This window comes from Mastomys coucha, unplaced genomic scaffold (genome assembly GCF_008632895.1).
Source record: "Mastomys coucha isolate ucsf_1 unplaced genomic scaffold, UCSF_Mcou_1 pScaffold15, whole genome shotgun sequence".
Lineage (NCBI taxonomy): Eukaryota > Metazoa > Chordata > Mammalia > Rodentia > Muridae > Mastomys > Mastomys coucha.
The window spans coordinates 125964590-125986910 of NW_022196897.1; the positions used below are offsets into that span (position 1 = coordinate 125964590).

The window sequence follows — 22321 nt, forward strand, 5'->3', positions numbered from 1 at the left end:
TATATATATACATATATATGTATGTGTGTGTGTGTGTGTGTGCATGTGTGTATGTGTGTGCACATCCCAGTGTTTTCTGTCTCCTTTGACCAATATCATAAAGTATAGAAATATGTAATGAAAAACATCTATGTTTTTACTCTTCTGGAATAATTAGATACATATACCTTGAGTTCTTTAATCTCAGTAAATCCAAGCATTTGTTTTGGTTATTAATGTTATTTAATATTAACACTAAATATTGTTTCAAAGGCATTTCTTGCAAGAAAATAAGAAGGAATAGTTCACTTATTTTAGGGAAAGAATTGAGGAACTCCTATGTGGAGTTGGTGAAAATGGAAAATTTCATTTTATGCTAACCTTTTCTCCCCGTACCTATTTTGTTGTGCTGCATGGTTTAATAACTTGATTCAGTTTTTGTTTTTGTTTTTCTGTCTCAAAACATGTTTTAATAGTACATTTATCTGTCTTCAAATTCTAAGCTAGAATGATTCAATGGGCTAAAGAATTATAGATTGATGTGGGTATACTATGTGTTATTCTTCTGTAAGCCTAGGTATTAATAAGCCTTTATAAAAATAAAGTAGCTTAATATTTTTCCTACCTTATTGAACAATGTAAGTAATTTGGGTGACTGTCCAATGCACATATGTTACTTTGTTGGTGAGGGGCTGGGACTTTAAAACTCTTTAGTCCTTGGCAATGTTCTTCACTTTTATTCAAGTAATTCTATGCTGCAGACACCTCCAGATCAGGCTCGCTGCTGCCAGTGAACATTCCAGCTGTGGTTCAGCATGGTGGGCAAGTTCATTAGAGTGGGGGCCAGAAACAATTCAGCCTCCACTTACTATGTAGGACACAAGGGTTCCTATTTGTTTTTTTGTTTTGTTTTGTTTTTTCTCTCCCTTTCTGATTGTTTCAATGTGGTGGCTCTTTCTGTATAGCTTAATTCCCTCAGAGGAAACTGCCCTCTTTGAAATTCTTATAGGCTCTTCTGTGCAGTGCAGTCAGAGCTAGTAACTTCAGATCCTCATGAAGAAAGCCATTCATGATGCTAAGGCCTGTGTAGTAATAGGTTTTCCAGGCTGTTACCCCCTCCCCTTTATTCCCATCTAGGATTATCCAAGTATAAACTCTGTACAGTAGCTACATCCTGAGGTGTGATTACCTGCTGTGAAATAGCTATTTCTTCCGAGTCTTGCTGCTTTCTCAGAATTTCTGTTTCAGTCCCGTTCTACTAGAATGGGTGGAGTCTCTTTTAAGAAGCAAAGGGCACAGTGCAAGCAGTCTTCATGGAAGGCGAAGGAAGCACACTAAATTCCTTTTAAATGTCTCTTCCTTAAAATAGGCCGGACTGAGCACCTCCTGTGAAAGAAAAACAAGGTAGCACTGTTGAAAGTGAAAAGTAGCATACCAGAGGGGCTTCCTACAGCTTGAACATTATTAGTTCTTTGAGGAATGCATTGTTCGACATCCAGCAAAAGTGGTGGACCTACCTCTCTGTCTGTGTTTTTTACTTAACTATAGAAACTAAGTAGTGGCCAAAGATGAGACTGTCATCCAACTGATAACTCCCATTGTTAAGTGATTTTTAGTGACACACACTTGAGTTCAGCCATAGAGGCAAGATTTCATTTAAGAAGCAGTAAGACCCTTTTCGGGGCTTTCAAATTCAGGCTTATGTCTTGAAGCTCACTTTCTGGTGCCTGGGCATAAGATGTTTTAAAAGAACATACCACAAAAAGGAACAAATACATGGGGAAGTTATGTTAAAAAGGCACTGTGATTACTCTGTACTTTTGAGTCCGGCTTTACAAATCACACGATATACTATTTGAAGTGTGAAGAACACATGGCTCTGCTGCTTTTCTTTCCATATGCCCAGAGCTTGGTTTGGTGCTTGCATTTTACTGAAGAATGCAGGCATCCTCACCTTCCTCCTGAGGGCATGGCAGGATTCCCCAGCAAGCTGGAAACTCTAGCACTCAGGTGGTTTTGCCCACATTTGTAGCATAGAAGTTCAAGTCACAGGACTTTTAAACTGTATTTTTGAAAAAGGGATACTACTGCAATTTTCCTTTAACACATTGAACTTGCTATTGTTTTGTTCCATCTCTTTTCAGAGGCACAGCAGAAGGAACAGGAACCAGAGGCATCTCTCTTTCATGGTTTAATCACAAACATGCCAGTCCCCCAACAATTTGTAGTTTTCATCCCTGAAAAAGGACGTGTTAGGTTTGGTTTAAAAACACCTGTCACTGAGCTGGTGACTGCCCATCATCCTGACAGAATACTCATGAGGATATTTAGTGAGTTGGACAAGGGGGTAAGTGTGAGCATGGGTCACTCAGGTCGCCCACTCAGCACTTTCCATATGTACCAGTGGGTATATGAGAATCTCTGACCACAAGATTAAGGTCTAAAGGAATCATTTGCTGCTCTGCCAGTTCCCATCTAGCATCCAACAAGGACAGCATCTGTTCCAGAATTTCCTGAGAGTGTATGTTAACCAAGTCCACAGTTGGTGTTCCTTTCTTTTGTTGCAGAATTCCCATTTCTTTTAGTTTCTCACTAGACACTCATGCTGTCATAGAGTATACTCATACTAAGTGAACTTGAAAATGGCAGACACGGCTGGCAGTGGTGGCACACGCCTTTAATTCTAGCACTTGGGAGGCAGAGACAGGCGGATTTCTGAGTTTGAGGCCAGCCTGGTCTACAGAGTGAGTTCCAGGACAGCCAAGGCTACATAGAGAAACCCTGTCTCGAAAAAAAAAAAAAAAAAAAAAAAAAGAAAAAAGAAAAAAGAAAAAGAAAATGGCAGACACACAGTGTTTTTTTTTGTTTGTTTGTTTTTAAAGCAACCTAAAAATAGCAGTTGGCAAACACAGAGCAGACTCATGTGTGCGGCAAAGTGCCTGCAATGGAAAGTTTAAATGGTTTATGTTTACTGTGAGGACTTTTCACATTACTACTGGATTTCAATAATATATTTGCTTATACAGTCTTGCCTTCTAAGTGTGTGTAGATGGGAGAACCACGCTGCTGAAATTATAACTTTTAAAGTTACTTTTGCCGTAAATGTTTTTTAACCCTGAAAATAATCCATATAAAACAAAACAAACCATATAAAATAATGTGGCTATTTTGAGGCTTTGTTAACTTGCATTAGAAATTAATTTAAAACTATTATGCTACTAGCAAGTGAGAAAGTGTGTAAAATGACCAGCTGTCAAGTATTTCTTATCCTCCATGGGCATTGGTAAGGCAGGGCATACTTAAGAGGTCAGATGATGAACCCACTGAGTGGGACTTGAAATGAGTGATTGTTCTGAGTTAGGACAAACCACAGTGTGATATTCGTAATGAGAACTGGGGATAAAGTAGCTTCAGTAGCTGCTTTAAAAAGAAACACAGAAAAAAGAAAAAAATCTCAATTATATCTATTTTGCAGAACTGTGTTTTAAGAATATATGCATTGATTTCTCTCTCTCTCTCTCTCTCTCTCTCTCTCTCTTTCTCTCTCTTTGTTTTAGTTTGTTTTGTTTTGGTTTTTTTGGCCAGAGATGGAATAAATGTTAATGTGCAAACAAAGATTAATTAAATTAACCTGTTCCATCCACACTTATAAAATTGCTAGCTGTTTGACATTCAGTCAATATTCACTGTTCATACAAAAGTGCAAACAGGGTGGACTGACAGAAAACCTTAAGCCTCACTAAATCAAGAGAAAAAAAATGCCATTCACTTCTCCTTAAACATCATTAAAACTCCAAGCAGAAGCATAGAAGTAAATGCCTTCTTAGAAAAGGGCAGTCTCACAAATGGACTCCCAGGTCACAACTGTTCCGCTTATGGTTCCGCTTATGACTGCATTTTATATGATTTTATAACCTCTTCATATTTCAAACTATAGTGCTAAATAGGGATTTTGGGATACTTAATGTTATAATGATCTCTCCATCATAAGCAATCCAACTTCCATACCTACACTTGGTATCTGAGCTGGATCGCCACAGTCACAGGCATGCACCTTGTAGTGAAATGTGAATGGCAAAAAGCAAGTCACTGTTGTGAATGCTGTGGCTAGCCTCACAGCACTGGCTTCAGAGCTCTCTGTCTGCATGGGGTTGAAAAGAGGCCATCACTTCTGAGCAATCCATCCTCTAGAAATGCACTGCTACTGGGGTAACTTGGGAAAAATCATAAACGGAGCCCTGGTACTTAGTGATGTGTTCTAAAATTACTTTTAATGCAATCATTAAGTGTATCACACTTAAGCCTCCGCTAAAGGAAATGCACACTCACCTTAATGGTGAAACAGATTTTTTAACAGGCATCTTTTGATTGTTTCTTTTCAGATAATTTAAGAAGTGCTTTTTAAATGGTTTATAACCCCAAACCAGTTTGGCCTCTAATTTATTTTCATAATATATCCAAGAATCTACATGAATAGATAAGAATTCTGTTCTCTGGAAAATGTTATAAAAACTAATAAATATTAATAAGCTGTTTCTCAATAAGACACTGACATGTAAATAAAATCAATAACTCGATGCAGTGTACTTGCTTACATGATTTCTTCTCTTTCAGTGAACGAAGACTTTGAATGGGGAATTATTTCTTAAGTTTGGGGAATATAAATTAGCTTAAAGTAAAGTTATATGGCATAATGATAACTTCCTAAATCTTTAATTTACTACATTTTACTCAAGTTGATTTTGATTTAACTCATTTGATCAATACTCTATAAAGAAAATTTACATGGAGTTAATGTTGTGAGATGTGAGTTCCATTTTATTGATTTGCCTTCACAGAATGACTTCTTAATGGCAGAAACTTCTTAAAAATATTAACTTTAAAAATATGATGCACTCAAAATTTGTTGCATTATGTACAAATCTTGATATTGAAGAAAACACATGCTTACAAATCTGTGTTTGTGAATGTTTTGAGCTAAACTGCACAGGACACAAACAGCCTCTAGCATATCAGGGAAGTAGTTTACTTATGAAGGTAAAAATTGCTCACTAATGAGCGACCGGTGAGTGCTGAGGCTCTGCAACAACAAACGATATCTCAAGGAAACTATGTACGTCGTGAAACTGGAAAACCGGACTCCATCGGGTTAGTTAAGAGTGATGGCAAAATGCTTTCTAAGCAGCCTGTCTGGTAGGTAGATTTTCCACGACCATCAGATTTCAGGAAGGTCCCCATTCCTTTGTTTAATGCAGGCAAGCAGAAGGACCTCCAGCTCTCCTCCTGAGGATCAGGAAGTCTGCAGGGTTTGCAGAGAGGTGGAGAAGCAAGTGTGCCTTTTTATACTTGGTTTTGTCCAGTCTCTCCCTCAACATGAAGAAGGTTTTGTTTCATTTATTGAAAATGGAAGATAAAAAGTTCCATAGCAAAAGGAGTGCCCCACTGAGTTTGTCATGCACAAATCTTAATTCTGTATTTGCATTTGTTGGTAAAGTGAAATCAAACATCTTTAAGACAAAAGGATGGTGTGTTACCTTGTATCCCACTACAGTCTCTTCCTTTCATGATATTCAAGCCAGACTAAATGACGTAGAGACCTAAGACCTGGATGAGGAAGGGAACTAGTGCGAGAGGAACTAAGTGGCTCAGGGCTCAAGGCCCAGGCTGGGCTTTAAGTTTGTGCTGACATCTGGGCAGCTGTAATGAAAGGTGCACCTGCCTGTATTAATCCAGAAACGCTCTGCCATTGCAAACCTAAAATTCCTCTTCAAGGGTGTGAATTCAACCTCCCTTTACATTTCTGCCCTTTCAAATTTTGTGCATTAGTTCAACAACTCTTTATTTGAGTCACTTGTGTGACAGCCTCTGTTCCAGTTAGTGAGACTATCTAAAAATCATAAAATGCAATGCTTCTTCATGTCTGAATAAGGTATGTATTGATCTAAAGTGGATGAATAGGAAGAAAACCACCAACACATAAAGCTGATCAATCCATACTCCAGTGGCACGCTTTAAAAAGCAGTGCTTAACCAAATGTGGTCTGCGGGTGTTCTCTTCAAAGTTGCCACGGTAACTCATGCACGTGAAGGGAAAGAACAAAAGCTGTCATTGTCTCATCAAGTGAAAGCAATTTCTTACTCTCCTCCTTGAGCAGACTAATACCTGGAAAGAGCTTTTCATACATTCTTGACACTTGATTTTAGGGTGGGAACGAGATTATGCATATGCAAAGCATGGAGGCGAGTTACCAATTGACTAAATTGTATTTTAAGCTTTTTTCCTTCACATCTACTCTGTGGATTTGTGCTAGTGGTTAAAACTCCCTCTTCTGCAGTATAAGATAGATTTCAAAACTGTCAAGATTATTGTGATGTTTATACAAATTTAGTGATGTTGATCTGCATTTTGAAAGTGCTTTCTGAAAGGAATATAGGAAGGATTTTTTTTTTTTTTTTTCAGAAAACAGTTTACCAGCCAGCCATCTCTTGGTTGGAAACTGGTTTGTTGACTTTCAGAAAGTCTGAAGTGGTGGCATGTTAGAAGAAGCGAAGCGGAGGAACATCCCTTTTCTGCTCTGGAGAGAGAAGGCCATTCTGCAGGCTGATAGCAAGCGCTGAGAGATTTACTGTTGAGTTTTGCCCGCTGGGGGGTGGTACACTCTACCAGAACACTGCTTGCAGAAGCCGCGCAAGTCAGATGTTGGCTGCTGCTGGCCAGTTTTTCCCTGGTTTAATTACAACAAAGCCTCCCGTTGAGAAGAACAGTGAAGGCCTCTGGGGCAAAAGGTGGGGGTTGGAGGGATGGGGATCTAGGGGAGGAGGAGGAATCAAAGCTTTTGAAAAATTCACCAAATCCTATTTCCCTCCTTGACTTCATTTATGGTTTTCTTCATTGACATGAAACAACTATTTATGATGCCTTTTACTGAACTGGTATGAAAATGAGAATGTAGAAAAGGGTTTATACAGAATTTTTAATTTAGCTTTAGGTTTTGCCATTAATCACATTCTTTGTTAAGTAGCCCACCCACCTTTCAAAGGGAGGAAGGTTGAGACCGACTGAAATGGCAACTCTATACTAAATATTTTTAAATGACTAGATTCATATGAACATCGGCCTATCATAACTAAAATGCAAGAAAGAAACATTCATACCATATTAAAATTAGGCATACTTCCAGCCACTAACATTTGTTGGGGTTAAAACTGTTTAAAATAATCCAGAAAATGGCCAATAATCTTGGCCTTGGGATGTCTGGCCAAGAAAAGCACAGGGGAGAATCTGCATTGCTTGAGCTTGCCTGTTTAAAACTGATAATTGTATTTTTCATCTGGAGGGACTGACTGTTCATTAGGGTCTTGTGTCCCTAGGCAGGAGACGCTGAGTATAATTGGAGTTTCTATTTGATTGGGCAATATAGCCAGAGAAGAGACTGGGGTAAAGATAATTAATAGCTCGCTAACAAAGTCTGACAGCCACAAGATTTCAACCAAATTTATTTCACACCGCTTCATTTAGCTCTGAAAAAGTTTTGATAGAATCGGAGGCTCCTTAATTAACACTTGAAAGCAAAAGAAACATAGCTTCTATTAGCTGCCACATTTAGTTATGACAGATTTCCTGTTTTGTTTTGCAATTTTCTGTAATTTTTGTAAAAAAAAAACTTTATTTGCTGTATCTAATAAACATTAGATTCAGGAGTTGTTTAATTGGACATTTTGAACCTAACCAGAATCGATTTTCAAAAGGGTATGCAGAGAAAAAAAAGCCCAATTAATAACTGATCGATGCCACTATTAGAATACCCTATTAATGAATTCACTATGTTTATTCATTTGCTAATATAATTTCTGACCCTTGGGAGTTCTCTAGTAAAAGAATAAACTGGTTTTTGTTGTTTGTTTGTTTTTTAGTTGAACAGATGTAATGACATTTTAACCCTTTTCCTCATTTTAGTCTGATAAATATATAGATGTATATATATCCATATGCACATATACTTGAAGCTAAGTGGAATAACCAGTCTTTGCACAGTCATAACATTATGCTTGTTAATATTTGTAGTAATAATAACATTTTATGGCACTTTAAAAGAATTACCTTCTTTACTCATTTCCAAAGAGATGGGTGTCAGTCACCAGTCACTCTGAGTCAAGCTTAAGTGATTATAGCCTGGGAGCTGACAGGTTCATCCTTTCTGTTTATACTGGTCAGGGTATTCTTATACAGTTAGGGATGAATAAAGGAATAGAATAGCTACAGCTGAAGCACTTTTCATGGCTTTGACCATGTTGTTCCATCCCAATAACACAGCAAATGTGTGCATTTTGAAGCATAGATTTATTTGGAACAATCAAAATAACTAATTATTAAAATAATTTGATTTTGTAATTGGGAAAACACCAACATTTTCTATCTCCTTTTAATTCTAAATAAATAAGCCCCCTCCTAATGCTGAGAAAAGACGGGCCTGTTGCACTCTTTACCTTTATGCAACCATTTTGTTTCAGGCATAATTTACTGAAAAAACCATTTTTTTTTACTCATTTAAATTCCTCTTGGAAGCTTTGTGGTCTACACGCATTTGTACCAATACAAGATTTTCCACTGTGTGTTGCAAGTGAAGGGACACTCTGCCTTTGCCATTTGATGAGGACTCCAGGCTTCCCTCCCCTGCTCCCCTCACTGCATACATCAAGCACAGCTTCCAGGGTGAGCTTTGTTAGTTTTTCTGAGTGGACTACCCAGTTACTATGCTAGTCACATTCTACACTCGCCCAAGCGATAGGCTTTGACAGTCTCCTGGACTGGGAATATGGTTTGGCCCCGAGATTCTGAGTTGGATTTACTAGTTGAGATTCCCTAGCCCGAAATGCCTGAAGGAGCTGGGGCTGGATAAGCAGTGCAAGCTTTCAAATCTAGGTGTAGCTGTTAATCCTCTACAGCGGCATCTCAGTCTCCCAGCGCAGCTTTGCTGGCGGCGAGCAAGATGTATGCTTTTCATGTACTGCGTACTCATGGGCTGAGGGGTTATTGATTTCTTTCACAGTTATAGAAACAGCGATTGGTGATCAGACCACACATACAGTACACACCAAGTTAGCGACCTTTCGCTTTTGTAGCCGAGAAAAATCTGCTTCTCCTATTCTATCTCAAACACTCAACTTTCCAACTTGCAGTTTTCTGTGAAGCTCTGCGCGGATAGCAATTGCTTGAAGCAGAAAGGAGCTACTTATTATTTTTAAAATGATTTAAGTCTGTAAGAAACTTCTCACATTCGACTATTTTGTCAGACTTTCCCTAGCTGGCTTACACGCTCATCTTTGACCCGTCCTGCTGACAGAGCAAACGTGGCTACTGGGATTCCTCATGGAACCAAGCTAGTAGTAATTTCCTTCTAGAGAGTAACAGCAAGCGAAGTTTCTGGGACAATGATAAGAAAAAGCATGGAAAACACTTACCAGGAAGACGAGGAAAAAAGCAATCCTTTATACCCTGCTGCTACAGCTGTAATTCCATTGCCTGTGAGTTGAAGTAAAAACCCTCCCCCGTCTCCGGAGCGCGGCATCCAGTGCACACAAAGCCACGGCAGCTGCAGCCTGAGCCCGTCCTGCTTCAGATCACTCCTGCGCTGAGGACTGCGCGCGAGAGCATCCAGTTGACTGCGCGCAGCCCACCTCCAAGTCTGAAGTTTAAAGCTTCACCTCGCAGTGGTTGAGGAAGGGGTGATGTCATAGGTGGGCAGGACTTAGCCCAGCTCATGTTCAGTGAGGTAACTGGATAATCAGACAGATGAGCTTTGCCAACGCTAGAGGGGGTGAGAGAAGCCGAAATGAGCCTCTTGGCTTGCCAAGGCTGACATGCCATTTGGTTTGTAGGCAGCAACTCTGGAATCTCCGCGCTTCCTAAAGTTTACTACTACAAGGTAGTGGCAGCACCCTCAGAAACACACAAGCAGGCTAGAAGGATACGTATAAGACCACAAGAGAGAAACAGATGTCTGGTGCTCAAGCCATCTGAGCTGAAAATAAGTTAACAAAAGTCAGATTATTTTTTTATTACATTACAATCGTATTATAACTGTGGAGAATGGCAATCCCAACTAATATTGATTTGGCAAATGAAGAGAAAGCAGGGTCAAATGGTGATTTACATAGGAGAATGGAAAAATAGGAGAACGATAACAAATTTTGAAGAAAGCAGTCTTATTGGGAAGTAGAAAGATTTTTTTCCATATGCATTTTCACATAATGATGAATAATGTTTCATGTACCACTAGAGAGACCACCTACATGTGTGCATAAAGGCATACCTCTACTTTAGAACTAGGTAGATACAGTCACTCATGTTTAACAGTCTCCCTACAATTAAAGGGGTTGAGACTAACCAGTATCTTTTTTATTGCTTTTGCTGCCACAAGCATGGCTTCAGTCATCAATATCTTAAAATATCTGTTAGAGATGGTTCTTCCAGGATTAAATTATTTTAATTTGAGTACATGAATAAATATTAACAGTTGCAAGACATTGAGATTTCTCTGCCAAATTAACAGGATTTCAAGACTTGGTTTCCAGGTATAATTTTATCATCAGTTTTCTGTTATTTGGGCTTGTGAGTTTTCTCCTAAGTGAATTTAAGTGACAGATCTTGTTTCTATATTTACACAAATAGAAATTTCCTTTAACTTCTTTATTTGCTTGATTCTAACAAGCTCATGTCTTTATCCTTTCTAGGAAGTGGTCTGCTTGTCTCTGAAGGCTAGTTATCTGTCTTAGGAATGTGTGGTTATTTTTTCTTCGTTAGCTTCATGTAGTTATTAACTTGTGTTTGGCAGCTGTTTGACCTTTAGAATTCCCCTCCGAGAATGGGTGCTCTCAGGAGTGGAAGGTGACCCCCTTGATAAGAGATGTTCTGACACCTATTGTTCTGTGCTTGCTCTCTTGCTGACTTCTGAGGAGTGGCCCACTGAATGAAAGTAGGACTTTAGCATTTTAACATCTACTGAAAAGCCAGTTTCTTAGAAGTGTTCACTAGTGAAGGTTAAACTGAGAGGTGGCCACCAGATTTTTGACGGAAAAAGTAGGTGTAACTGATAACCTCTCAGGGAAGGATAGAAGTGATCTCAGTTGCTGAAAATCAAACACCTGGATTAAATTATTTCTTGAAATAATTCTTTCTAGAAGCCGTTTTCAGATGAGAGTTGATTCTATTTGAAAAGGAAAAATTTTGCCTGACCAAATTCCTGTGGGCTTATATCCATATTTAATCAGTCTGGTCTCCATTCAGCTGCCTGAAAGCCATCAACAGAAAAGAAAGATAAATGGAAAATTTGGTGTCTTAAAGGAAAGCTGGCCGGCCTGGGAGACAGGTGCTCTGAGGATGGCTTTCCCTACTGGGCCATTTGCTATATGACCTCATAGTACCTGCTCCTTGCTTTGGTTTCATTACATGGGAAATAAAGACAGCAAGAATGTATTGAATGCCAGCTAGGTATTCTGCCCCTACCTCCAAGCAGTGAATTGAAAATGTAGCAGTGCAAGAAATTGTCAAAAATGTAATCTATCTGAAAGGTACTAACTTTAGAGGCAAATCTTAACAGAGCCCTCATTATCATCTTTCCTTTTATAAATATATATACTCCTTTTAAAAACTAAATTACATTTATCAGTATGTGCAGACCCACATGCCATGACATAAGTGTGGAGGTCAGAAGGTAACTTTGAAGAATCAGGTCTTTCCTTCTACCATATGAGTGCCAGAGTCCAAACTCAGTCTCCAGGCTTAGTGCCCTCAGAAGCACTGTTTGGTTTTGGGACCACGGACTGAGGTACATATTTTACACATCAAAGCAGTCCCAGCATTCCTCAGTCCCTACGTGGCATACCCTGCCCCCAGCCCTGAACTTTGCAGCTAGGCTGCCCTTCCCCCAGAGGCTCTTCCTTAGGTACTCCAGACATTTTGGGTTCCTCTGCCTTCTCTCGCTTTCTCCTCTTCTCTATCTGAGTTCACCAGACATTTCTCTCTTTCTCCCTGCCCCAACCCCTTTCTCTCTTCCATGGTGACTTCCCTGGCCTGTCTGTCCCTTGGAGCCACTAGACCCACCCCAGAGCAGCTTCCCAACAAACCTGCATTTAATGTAATCTAATGTGGCTTGAATTGGCTTATTTCACCAGTGGAGAAATAACTTATCAAGTGCCAGTCACCTATACTCAGGGATTTGAGAGGAGGCAGGTCGGGGCTCCACTTCTTGCTATTATCAGACACTGAAACTCTGTTACTTGAGGGTGAACTTACTTAACATGTACTCCTTGTACCACTTATAGCAAGGTTAAAATGCCACGAGTTGCTTCAGATTGCTTTCCTACAATGTGTTTTAAAAGAGACCAGCAGAAAGGATGGCTGTTCTAGATGAAGGAGGGGAGGCTGACATTTTTCTTTATGATACCCTCTAGGCTGCTATGTGTAGTCTCACAGCAGGAAGGACTCAAAGTCTGTGTGTGGTGTGGAGGGCAACTGAGTCTAAGCACATGGGCTTCAGAGTTTTCTGTTTATCTGGCCTTGATCTTGGACCTTGCCATGTGACCATAGACAAACCACTTAATATTTCTGAGTCATTACCTTGGAGCATGACTCCTAGTAACTGTCCAACAAAGTGATAGCTGCTTTTATGAAGATGGGCATGTGGGAATAGCAGTATTATTCAGCAGTGGTAGAACAGGGCCAATAGCATGTTTTCAACTTCTTCTTCCAGTTGTTCTATAGGTAGGAGATGGAGATGCAGTGAAGGTAGGTGATTGTCCTACCTGTTTCCTGCCTTCCTATGTCACATGGCTTTATGTTCCCATGTTAAATTCTGATTAAGCCCTAGAAGACTTTCAGGGTGAAAGATTATTTGTTGTTACTTTGCATTTCCTTGTATTTTATAAAAGATGTCCACGAATCTAACATTGTCACTGAGAAAATATCTTTCAGAAAGGAAACAACCAGCTTGGGAATGTCCCCCTGTTTGTGAGAAGAGGTGTTCCCTTGTCAAAATTAGGGGACATTAGGTTTGGAATCAGGTTTTCCAGACACTGCCATTTTCTTATGTATCAGGTAGAAAAAAAGGCAGATGGATTTTTAAGTCCCAGGTAAAGCTACAACCACTAGTGATTCCACGAGGGATCATCACATCCCTGTCTCCTAACTTGCCTGTGTGCAGGCTGTCTCATTCATTTTTATCAACACTCATTGGCTACCTTGTAAAAGACACTGCTAACATAGATGATTCCAGGCTACCCCAACCTGTGATGCTCTGAGATTAAATCTTAGGGCACATCAAGGTTTCTTTAAGTGGGAAACATTGCTGATGATCTTCTGTCCCTCAGAGACTACTGACGAGAATATAAAATCTTTACAGCTCTAGGGAGAAGAAAAGGTAGCTCTGGCTTTTAAGTTAAACATCTAGAAATGCTGTTAGCTGAGACTCTGGATTGCAAGCCACTGAAAGTCTGAGCTGTACTATAGTCAACTGTTGGGATGAACAGGTTTCTGTGAGAACTTCCAACATACTGAATGGCTTCAGGGAAAGCTAATAGAAGTCACTTGTCAGCATGGATGCAGTTTCCTTTGCTCTCTGTTCTGGCCTTTTCAGTGTAAGCGGACTCCCTCAGCTATGCACAGCAGTCTTTGGGAGCCCTGCCTTTCCCTTTAGGTAGTACCAGGTGTACATACTGCATCCCCATTAGCACAGTGATTCAGGGAGTAGAAGGCTCTTCCTAGAAGCTCCTGCACTCATTTCTTTAAACTTGGATAGATTCTCATTCCAGAAGCTATTGTATAAGAATGGAGCGATAAGATGGTGAACTACTGTCCCATAGGAGCTGTACTTAAAGTGGATCCTTCTTACAAACAGATAGGCCACATGCCAAAGAAAACGGTCTTTAAGTTAGAGAAGGAAGCAAGAGATGCTAGAAATTATCATTTTCAGGCAATTTGGTGTACTGAAATGTGTGTTTTATAAATTTATAAACTTGAAGCTCCCCTCCCCCTAAAGTCTCTTTTAAAGTTGCCAAAACATCTTTGAAAGATTTTTCCGTCTGTAGACCCTTGAGTCTAGCTCATTTTTTCCTGTCAACAGGTAGAGATACATGCCAGGGCACATCAGTACTGCATCCAAGCATGAGCCTATGTGATGTTAATAAAATATAGAGTGCACATTCAGCTATCTGGAATTCTGTGAAGTCAGGCCAGATGCTTAATGCACCAGTTAGAAACTGTACCACATCTTTGTGAACAATTCCACAGAGCATTGAAGAAATAATTAGATTTTAGCAGGTCACAGATGCCATAGAATACTAAGAAGGGTTTTAAAATGCTATATTAAACAGTTCTTCTGTTTTATATTTGCCTTTCAGTCAACATTTAAAATGTACCTTAAAAACAATCACATATTCCTTTTAACTCTATTTCCAAAACATACTGCGTTCGAGTGAGATGCGTTATGACTGGACTTGAAGCAGAAGTCAGAGCAGAATCAGTGTCTATTTCCTTGTTCACCTACCCATTCCCTGCTTCTCCGCAGTAGCCAAGTTAGAGTGCTGTGCTCCTGAGATCCGGAGGAAGATAAAGGAGGAAGGGCAGGAGAGTAAAAGAAATACTCAAATGTTATTGATTGGTCCCAGCAAAGAAAGGAATAATTGTGATTCAGAATAGATTTGTAGTTTCATACCCACAGCGCAGGAGCTGGGTGCGGCAGTAGCCTGGGGAGGGATGGAAGGCTTGAAGGGCTTCATTTTCTCCCCCTCCCCCATCCCTACTTAGGGCCTTGCTGAATGGCTATGCAGATGGAGTGATGAGGGATTCCAGCTTTTGGCCAACCTGCCTTTGACTTCTTTTGATTTTCCCAGTGTGATCCTCCTAGCTTTCTTTTTAAAATGGAGAAACAAAAACAAACAAACAAAAAACAAAGACTTTGAAATGAAGCGTTAGGACTGAAGGGGGAGTGTGGGGGCAAGCTGGGCAGACTCGCCCCGTGCAGCATTCCGTTTGGCTCCAGGAAAAGTACCTGGTTTAGCTTCCTGAGTCTCTGCTTTCTCACTTTACTGAGGCGGGCCCTTGCTGTTACAGACTTCCAAAAACTGTTAAGGGTTCACTGTTAAACTCAAGAATACTTGTTCAGAGGCAGCTGGAACCTGCCTAGATAGTTACTTTTCTTCTTAGTAGGAATGAGTGTGGCCTGGATTGTTTCAAAACAATCCATTGATGTTAAATTGAACTATAAGTTTTACCATTTTGTCTTTGGGAATAGAATAATTTTAAAGTGTTTCTGTTGGTTGTCTTGAACCTTCAGACAAAAACTTCACCAGAGGCTGGCTTGAGACTAAAAAAAAAAATAAAAAAATAAAAAAATAAAAATCAAAGAACCAAGTCTTTATCTCTGACAGTGATTGGTTTATGACAGGAATAGCTAATAATATTGGGAGGCATGAAAACTAGACATCATACAAGTGACTAACCCAAGCCCTATGGCTATATATATCCAGCTACTGCTGCCTGGACTGAAGTCATCATAGCTTGCAAATCATCCCATTATTTCCCTATTTCTGACATTTTGGTCTGATTTTATGGACATAGCTTGCTGAGAAATTGTGAATTTTCCCCTTTTTCTGAAAACTGGTTCTGTTGCTCCCCAGTGCTTGAGACTGCCTCCTTTTTAGAGATTATGACTTCCCTGCAGATAAATTCCTTAGGTTAAATCAACCTATTGTTGAAAGAAACACATTTGAAGTAGAATTAAAGATCATCTCTGCCCGCATCTATTTATAAATTGTGAAACTTCTCACTGGAGCTGTCTAGACATAGCAGATTTACGTCAACAGTATTTTTCTGCTTTACAAACTGGTATGAGTTGAGTGTTCACAAAAAATTGAAAAGGTGTTTCCAGCTCATTTGGTTTCATGTAATTCAGTGTTCTCCAATGACATCTATTCTAAATAATAGTAAGTCATGTTACCATTGGAAATTTTTCTGTGATGTAAAAGCATTTCAGTATTTGAACACCATTCCTGGCAGGCCTGTTACAAAGTTATGAAACTTGTTTAGTTCATTTTGAAGTCATTAGTGCTCAACTTGAAAGCATTTTAAAATTTACTAGATAAGTTTTTAATTTCATTTTTAACATTAAGTTGTATTAATGCTGCATACTTATGAATAGTCTTTAGGGTTCATGTGCTTAAAAATTAAGTTCTAGATTGACAATTTTAAGTGTGTATATTGCCTATACTATTCATCTATACTTTTATGAAATTTTCCTACTTTAAAATATTGAGAATTGAAAATGCTTCTTTTTAAACTTGTTCATTTTATTTGGTAAAATTTCGAGGTGCTTTCTCATGGGTTTTAAATTCCCATGTTTACACAGAAGAAACATGATTAAGAGTCACATGGAAAGGGTCTGTTGTCTTCATGGGGGCTGGGGGCAAGGAGCAGACTACACTAGGTAGTGTTTACAAGCAACTCTGCCTTCCTCTTCCTCCCCAGGGCAAGTCAGAAATCAGCTGAACAGACCACATCTTATTGTTGCCTTGCTGAGAATGAGGACAGGTCAGGTACTATATACAAGCTGGAAGTCTGTTGGTCTGATTCTAGGCTGACAGTATTATTTTTTGGGTTCCTGAACTATTTTAAAAGGAGGGTTTATATATTTAAACTTTTTAGGTGTTTTATTTTATCTAGAATTCTAGGTGCTATGAAACTTCAGTTCCTGGCATTACTCATCCACAGTAATTATGCAACATTGTTGCTATTCCCATTGCTATTGTCATCATAGTTACTATTTGTTCCTTACAGGCAATCTTTCTTATATTTCAGAAAAGTTAGAGGAAACTCATCTGCAATTTGTGTGCATTCAGTACAGTTTTCAAACACAGTAGAACTATCCTTTCTACTAGGAAGTAGGAATAAATTATTAGAAACCATAATGATTGTAAGACCTTTAAGTAATCTTTGCATCTTCTTGGTTATTTTTCCTCAAACATTTGTTTCTCTTTAGTGAGGTATGGCTATTGCATTGATAGGAAATCAATTAGAGATTTAAGAGAGTGGCTTCCCTTTTTAACTCAGACTCAGGCCAGTGAGGATGGCTCAGTGGGTAAGGGCATGTGCCATTAAGCCCGACAGCTACAGTTTGATTTCCAGGACCCACACTGTGGAAGGAAACTACAGACTCCTGTAATTTGTCTTCTGATCAAATTTAATTAAAATGAAAGGAAACGCAGACATACTTTTATTGATACTTGTATTTTAAAAGAATCTAAATATACCATAAAATATTACAATCTCACATATATTTGGGAAAGAGAAATGTTTAGGTGACCAAGATCCAGTTTAAGTAGCAAAAAATATAAGTACTATAAAATACACATGACTGTCCTCCCTCACCCAGCCCCTATAGACTTTCTAGACATTCATAGTCTACAAATTTGTATTTTGGACCCTCCTTCTCTTCATTTCTTGCTGCTATGAGAGCTCTTTATGCTTAGGGAAGACCCCTGAGTGAAGAATAGCTACTTCCATCTGCATTCTGAAAGGAACTTCTATCTAGCAGATGGTAGTCTATGAAGTGTTATGTAGAGGCTGACAATAATATTAAAGCATTTTTTGTTAGTGGCTATCTATCTATCATATGTATATACATATGTATAAATATACATATACAAATATAAGTATATATGGAAGAGCTATTCGTATGCAGATTGCTTACTGACTTTCTTTTAATGTTTGTACTTTTTCTAACTCTCTAGCATTTTATTTACTTAGTTCAGTGGTTCTCAACCTTCCTAACACTATGACCTTTTAATACAGTTCCTCATGTTGTAGTGACCATAAAATTATTTTCATATCTACTTTATAGCTATAATTTTGCTACTGAGCCATGTCTTAGTTCCTAAGACCATCAGAAATATGTGTTTTCCGATGGTCTTTCCAATGGTTGTGACCCACAAATTGTGAACCACTGACTTAGGTTGATTTGACCCTAAATCGTTGTCCTGGGAATGGGTGGTAGATCTTGTCAAATTTCTTACTTTGGAGAATGTTCCACAGAAATTCAGAGGAAAGAGAGTTGGGTAGGGGGAGTGTGAGGGAGTGAAGGAGAGAGGACAGTAGAGAAGGGGTGGGGAAGGGAGGGAGAGGAGGGATGTGGCAAGACTGGAAGGGAAGGGAAGGGAAGGGAAGGGAAGGGAAGGGAAGGGAAGGGAAGGGATGAAGAGGGAAGAGAAGGGAAGGAAAGGGGTAGAGGGAAGGGAAGGGAAAGAAAGGGAGGGATAGGAAAGAGAAGGGAGGGAGAGGAAAGGGAAGAGAAGGGATGGAGAGGGAAGGGAAGGGAAGGTAGGAAGAAGGAAGGGAAAGGAAGGAGAGGGAAGGGAAGGGAAGAGGAAGGGAATGGAAGAGGAAGGAAAAGGGGAATGGGAAGGGGAAGGGGAACGGGAAGGGGAAGGGAAGGGAAGGAAAGGGAAGGGAAGATACTTTACCAAAGCCCTTTGAGTTTGATCCCCATTTCTTCTGTGTCTACTCTGGACCAACTTTTCAACAAAAGTTCATTGACTGTCAAGCTATGTGTCATAAGTCTGGTCACTTTGGTTGAGCTCAGCATTATCCAAAGACTTGACAATCAACTTTCTAACATTGTTCCATCCACTAAACATAGATTGTAGGCAGCCACCAAACCATCCCATAACAGTTGCATAAAGGGACTTGGAAAGAATCGCTAGTCTGGGGCTGAGATGGGCTGCTCAAACATCTGAAGTGAGACTGGAAACAGCTTAAGAAGGAAAATCCCTGAAGAGATCAAAAAGAGAAAGTCAGAGATGCCAAAATAGCCAGCAGTGTACTACTGTGTGGCAAGAAAAGCTGCAGTTTATAGAGGGCAGAGTCCTTATCAGTTACTCTAATGGTATGTACAAGAAGGAAGACAAGGGGAATTTCTCAAGAATGTTGACAACATCTGTTCTGAGATTGATGAACCACAATAGCTAATGTGGAAGATGATTTATAGATTTAAAGAAAATGATAATGCCAGTGTAACAAGACAGGCTTTCCATTAGTGATAATGGTGTGATTGCAGTGATAGGCAGCTGAGAGTAAACTCACTTAGCAATGTTGGAGAAGAGGAGGGCTTAGGCAACATAGACATGGAGCTGTGTTTTTGTAGCTCATGTTCTACTCAGGGAAAAACTCTTTTTGAGTCTATTCCAAAGTTGCTAGTTTAAAATTTACAGGAGACCTGGGATCCCCAAGTCGTTAATCAGTTCTGTGCCTAGAAATGTATGCCTCCACTGAGAAAGGGCCTGCTCTATCTGCAAAGGATGCTCTTTGTTTTAGGAGGGTGAAAGCTGACACTTGTCAAGAAAACCATCATTAAGTCTTGGCTACTAACAGGAATATGCGCTTGAGGATAAGTCCCAGCGAAATCAGCTGCTGCTCCTGGAATACAGGGAGGCTTTCTGAGACTTCTGGTTTGTGTCCACATTAACATCTAGTCTACCATTCCAGGGTCCGCAGAGTCAACAGAACTGGCAAAATACAAAGTCAGACAAATGTCTCTTAGAACAAAGAATAAAAACCCTACAACACAAAGGTTCATCTCCATCTCTGTCACAAAGTACATGAGAGTAAATATTAACAGAAAGCTGTATTCATTGGGGGTATACTATCCTTTGAATATACTAGAACCCAAACATTCATTTCATTTGCACTTGACTCTTCTGAATTTCATTCTTTCTTTTTCTTTTCAGTGAAGACCATCCTTTCATAGACAAAGATGTCATGTTCCTAACTCACATCTAAACAAAGCCAATTATCCTATTAATTTCAAGGGTTGATTCTCTTGTTTTGTGGGATATTTCCTAATTCTAGTTTTCCTTTCACTATCTGTAATAAAATTGAATCACATGTTTTAAGAGAGAAGGCATAATGCCTTAGATGTTTTCAAGAGCAATAAAGACTTTATTTTTAAACAAAAAATGAATTGGCCCCTACTGTTCACATTATACTTATTTCAGTCAACTTTATATTCCCTCTGAACTTTACTAGTAAGTGATAGTGCTGTGGTGGGAAACTGGAAAATAATGACTGTGATAAGAGACAAACAAGAGATGTAATCTGAATTTCTACCATCTAGGGTCTTTTTACAACTTATCCCTGTATAACAAGTATTACAAGTATTTTAGTGTTGGTAATTACCCATAGTTAAAGTTAATTCAAATTACCATTTCTTGATAACTAAATTATTCTTTAATGAACTGCAAGAATCTGTTCTTAGCAACACTCCTTCATAAATCTCCTGCTGCAATAGTGAGAATGACTTGTATGTCTGAAAATTCAATTGGGGCTTTATCAGGTAACTTTTTAAAATTTATTTAAAAAAATTTACTACTTGTCTGTCTGTCAGGCAAGTGTGGCTTTTTGCATATGAATGCAAGTGCCCATGAATGTCAGAAGTGGTTGTCACCCCCCCCCCCCCCCCCCCCCCCCGAGATGGAGTTACAGGAGGTTATAAGAGGCTGGCATGGGTGTCAGAAACCTAACTCAAGTCCTCTCCAAAGGTATCTCATGCTTCCAATCACAGCCATACCTCCACACTCAAGGCATGGCAATTAAAAACAGTATATTGCAAAAGTATTTTCCTTTCACTAGATTGCTTTTAACGGCAAGATTTTATTTTAGGGCTGCTCTAGGTTTGGCTAATTCCCTGACTTAACGGCTTGCTTTGCTTGAGGAAAAGCAGTTTCCCCTGAAGAAATCACATGCAAAACAATAGCCAAGGACATTGTGTCTCTGTGGTTTTTGAAAGGCAGGGCAACATTGTCTGCTACCTTTGCTGACCTGACTCTCCTTCATATCTTCTGGCTAACCTTGATTAGACACCAGTGACCATACTTTATGAGTGGCTGGCAGAGAGGGACAGTTTCCCTGGAAGAATGTCAGCACCAGTCTAGGAGGAACAGGATACTGGAAGTAGAAGGTGAAGAATGTGTGGGTTAGTCAGCCATTCTTGATAATTCTTCAAAGTGGTTCCCAGGTACCTAGCAATAGGACTGAGTTCTTACTTGCTGGTTCTCTTGCTGGATTTGCTAATCTAATGAGCACGTTGTTGTATCCTTGATGTCTTTCTGCTGAAATGCAATATGTATGTTTTTTTGCTTCCTGTGTTATTTGACTTTTTCTTGATAAAATATAGCAGGTAATTATATATTCTGAATAATAATTATCTCCCTGTGTATTTCACTGGTGGCTTTGTCTGCCAGTGTATGATCTTTGTACATGCTTTGTTATTAATAAAAAAAATGTTTCTAGGGCTGAGATGTCATTAAGAATGCTTGACTAGCATTTGTAAAGTCATATGTTCAATCCCTAACACTGAAACAACTATAACAACAACCCTCTAACTTAGATGTTTATGTTTGTTTCACCTCCTTCACAGGGGTCATTTGTGACACCCAGATTATCCATCCAGATAGTAAAGAATTCTCTTTCTATTGAAGGTGTGACTTATAACAATGGTAACGTTACTGCGTTTTCATCCTTGCTCATACAGTTTCCCAGAGGCCTGTGCCAGCTGTTACACAGCATTAGATGTCGGAGCAGAAGCAAGCACTTAGCTGTCCAGTGCAGTCTGGGGTCAATGTGATTTGTGCACTCGTAACACGATGATATTTTTATGAGTAAATGTTGGTTTGGGAAAGCAAACAAATTTATATAACCATATATTATGCTTATTGTTTTTTGTGTGAATATATATTTAAATTTTTAACTATTTCAATGTATTACTTAATAAACAGAAGTAAAACATTAATAATAGCTCTGGGAGTGGTCTCCATAGTCTGTAAGATTATAAGGAAACCTTTCAACTTCAATAGTTGAGAACCACTGCTGTGTATGAATACCAATGTGTGATTCATAAATTCTTTTATTTAGACTTGAATGTTCAAAAATTAAATGTTATTTAGTTGTCCTTGGGAAATTACGATTGGAAGACAATTATACTTCCATATACATTTATGTGTTAATAAGGTGGAACCAAAACATGGAGTCTGACTTCTCTCCTCATTGCATTGCCTATCTACTTCAGTCAGCCATTGACACAGTGAGCATTGCAACAGCACAGATATAACCAGAGTTCTAAGTAGAGCTATATTTAGATCTCAGCAGGGGCACTCATTTAGGATAATGATTCAATTTCTATATACCTCATCTTCACTGAGTTTTGTTTTAGAATTTTTTTTTTTTTATAAATTTTTTTAAAGATTTATTTATTTATTATATGTAAGTACACTGTAGCTGTCTTCAGACACTCCAGAAG

General features: G+C 39.1%; 2 protein-coding genes across 13 annotated transcripts in view; one reads left to right on the forward strand and one right to left on the reverse strand.

Moving 5' to 3' along the window:
* The window catches only part of Flrt3 (fibronectin leucine rich transmembrane protein 3), a 12475-nt gene extending 2801 nt beyond the window's left edge, over positions 1–9674 (reverse strand). The window contains exons 1-2 of the mRNA XM_031372062.1: positions 9441–9674; positions 1169–1365 (exon numbers count right to left, since the gene is read on the reverse strand). The gene's annotated coding sequence lies outside the window, so the exon portion shown is untranslated. The remainder of the gene's footprint in view (positions 1–1168; positions 1366–9440) is intronic.
* The window catches only part of Macrod2 (mono-ADP ribosylhydrolase 2), a 1944357-nt gene that overhangs the window by 258825 nt on the left and 1663211 nt on the right, over positions 1–22321 (forward strand). The gene's annotated exons all lie outside the window — the stretch shown is intronic.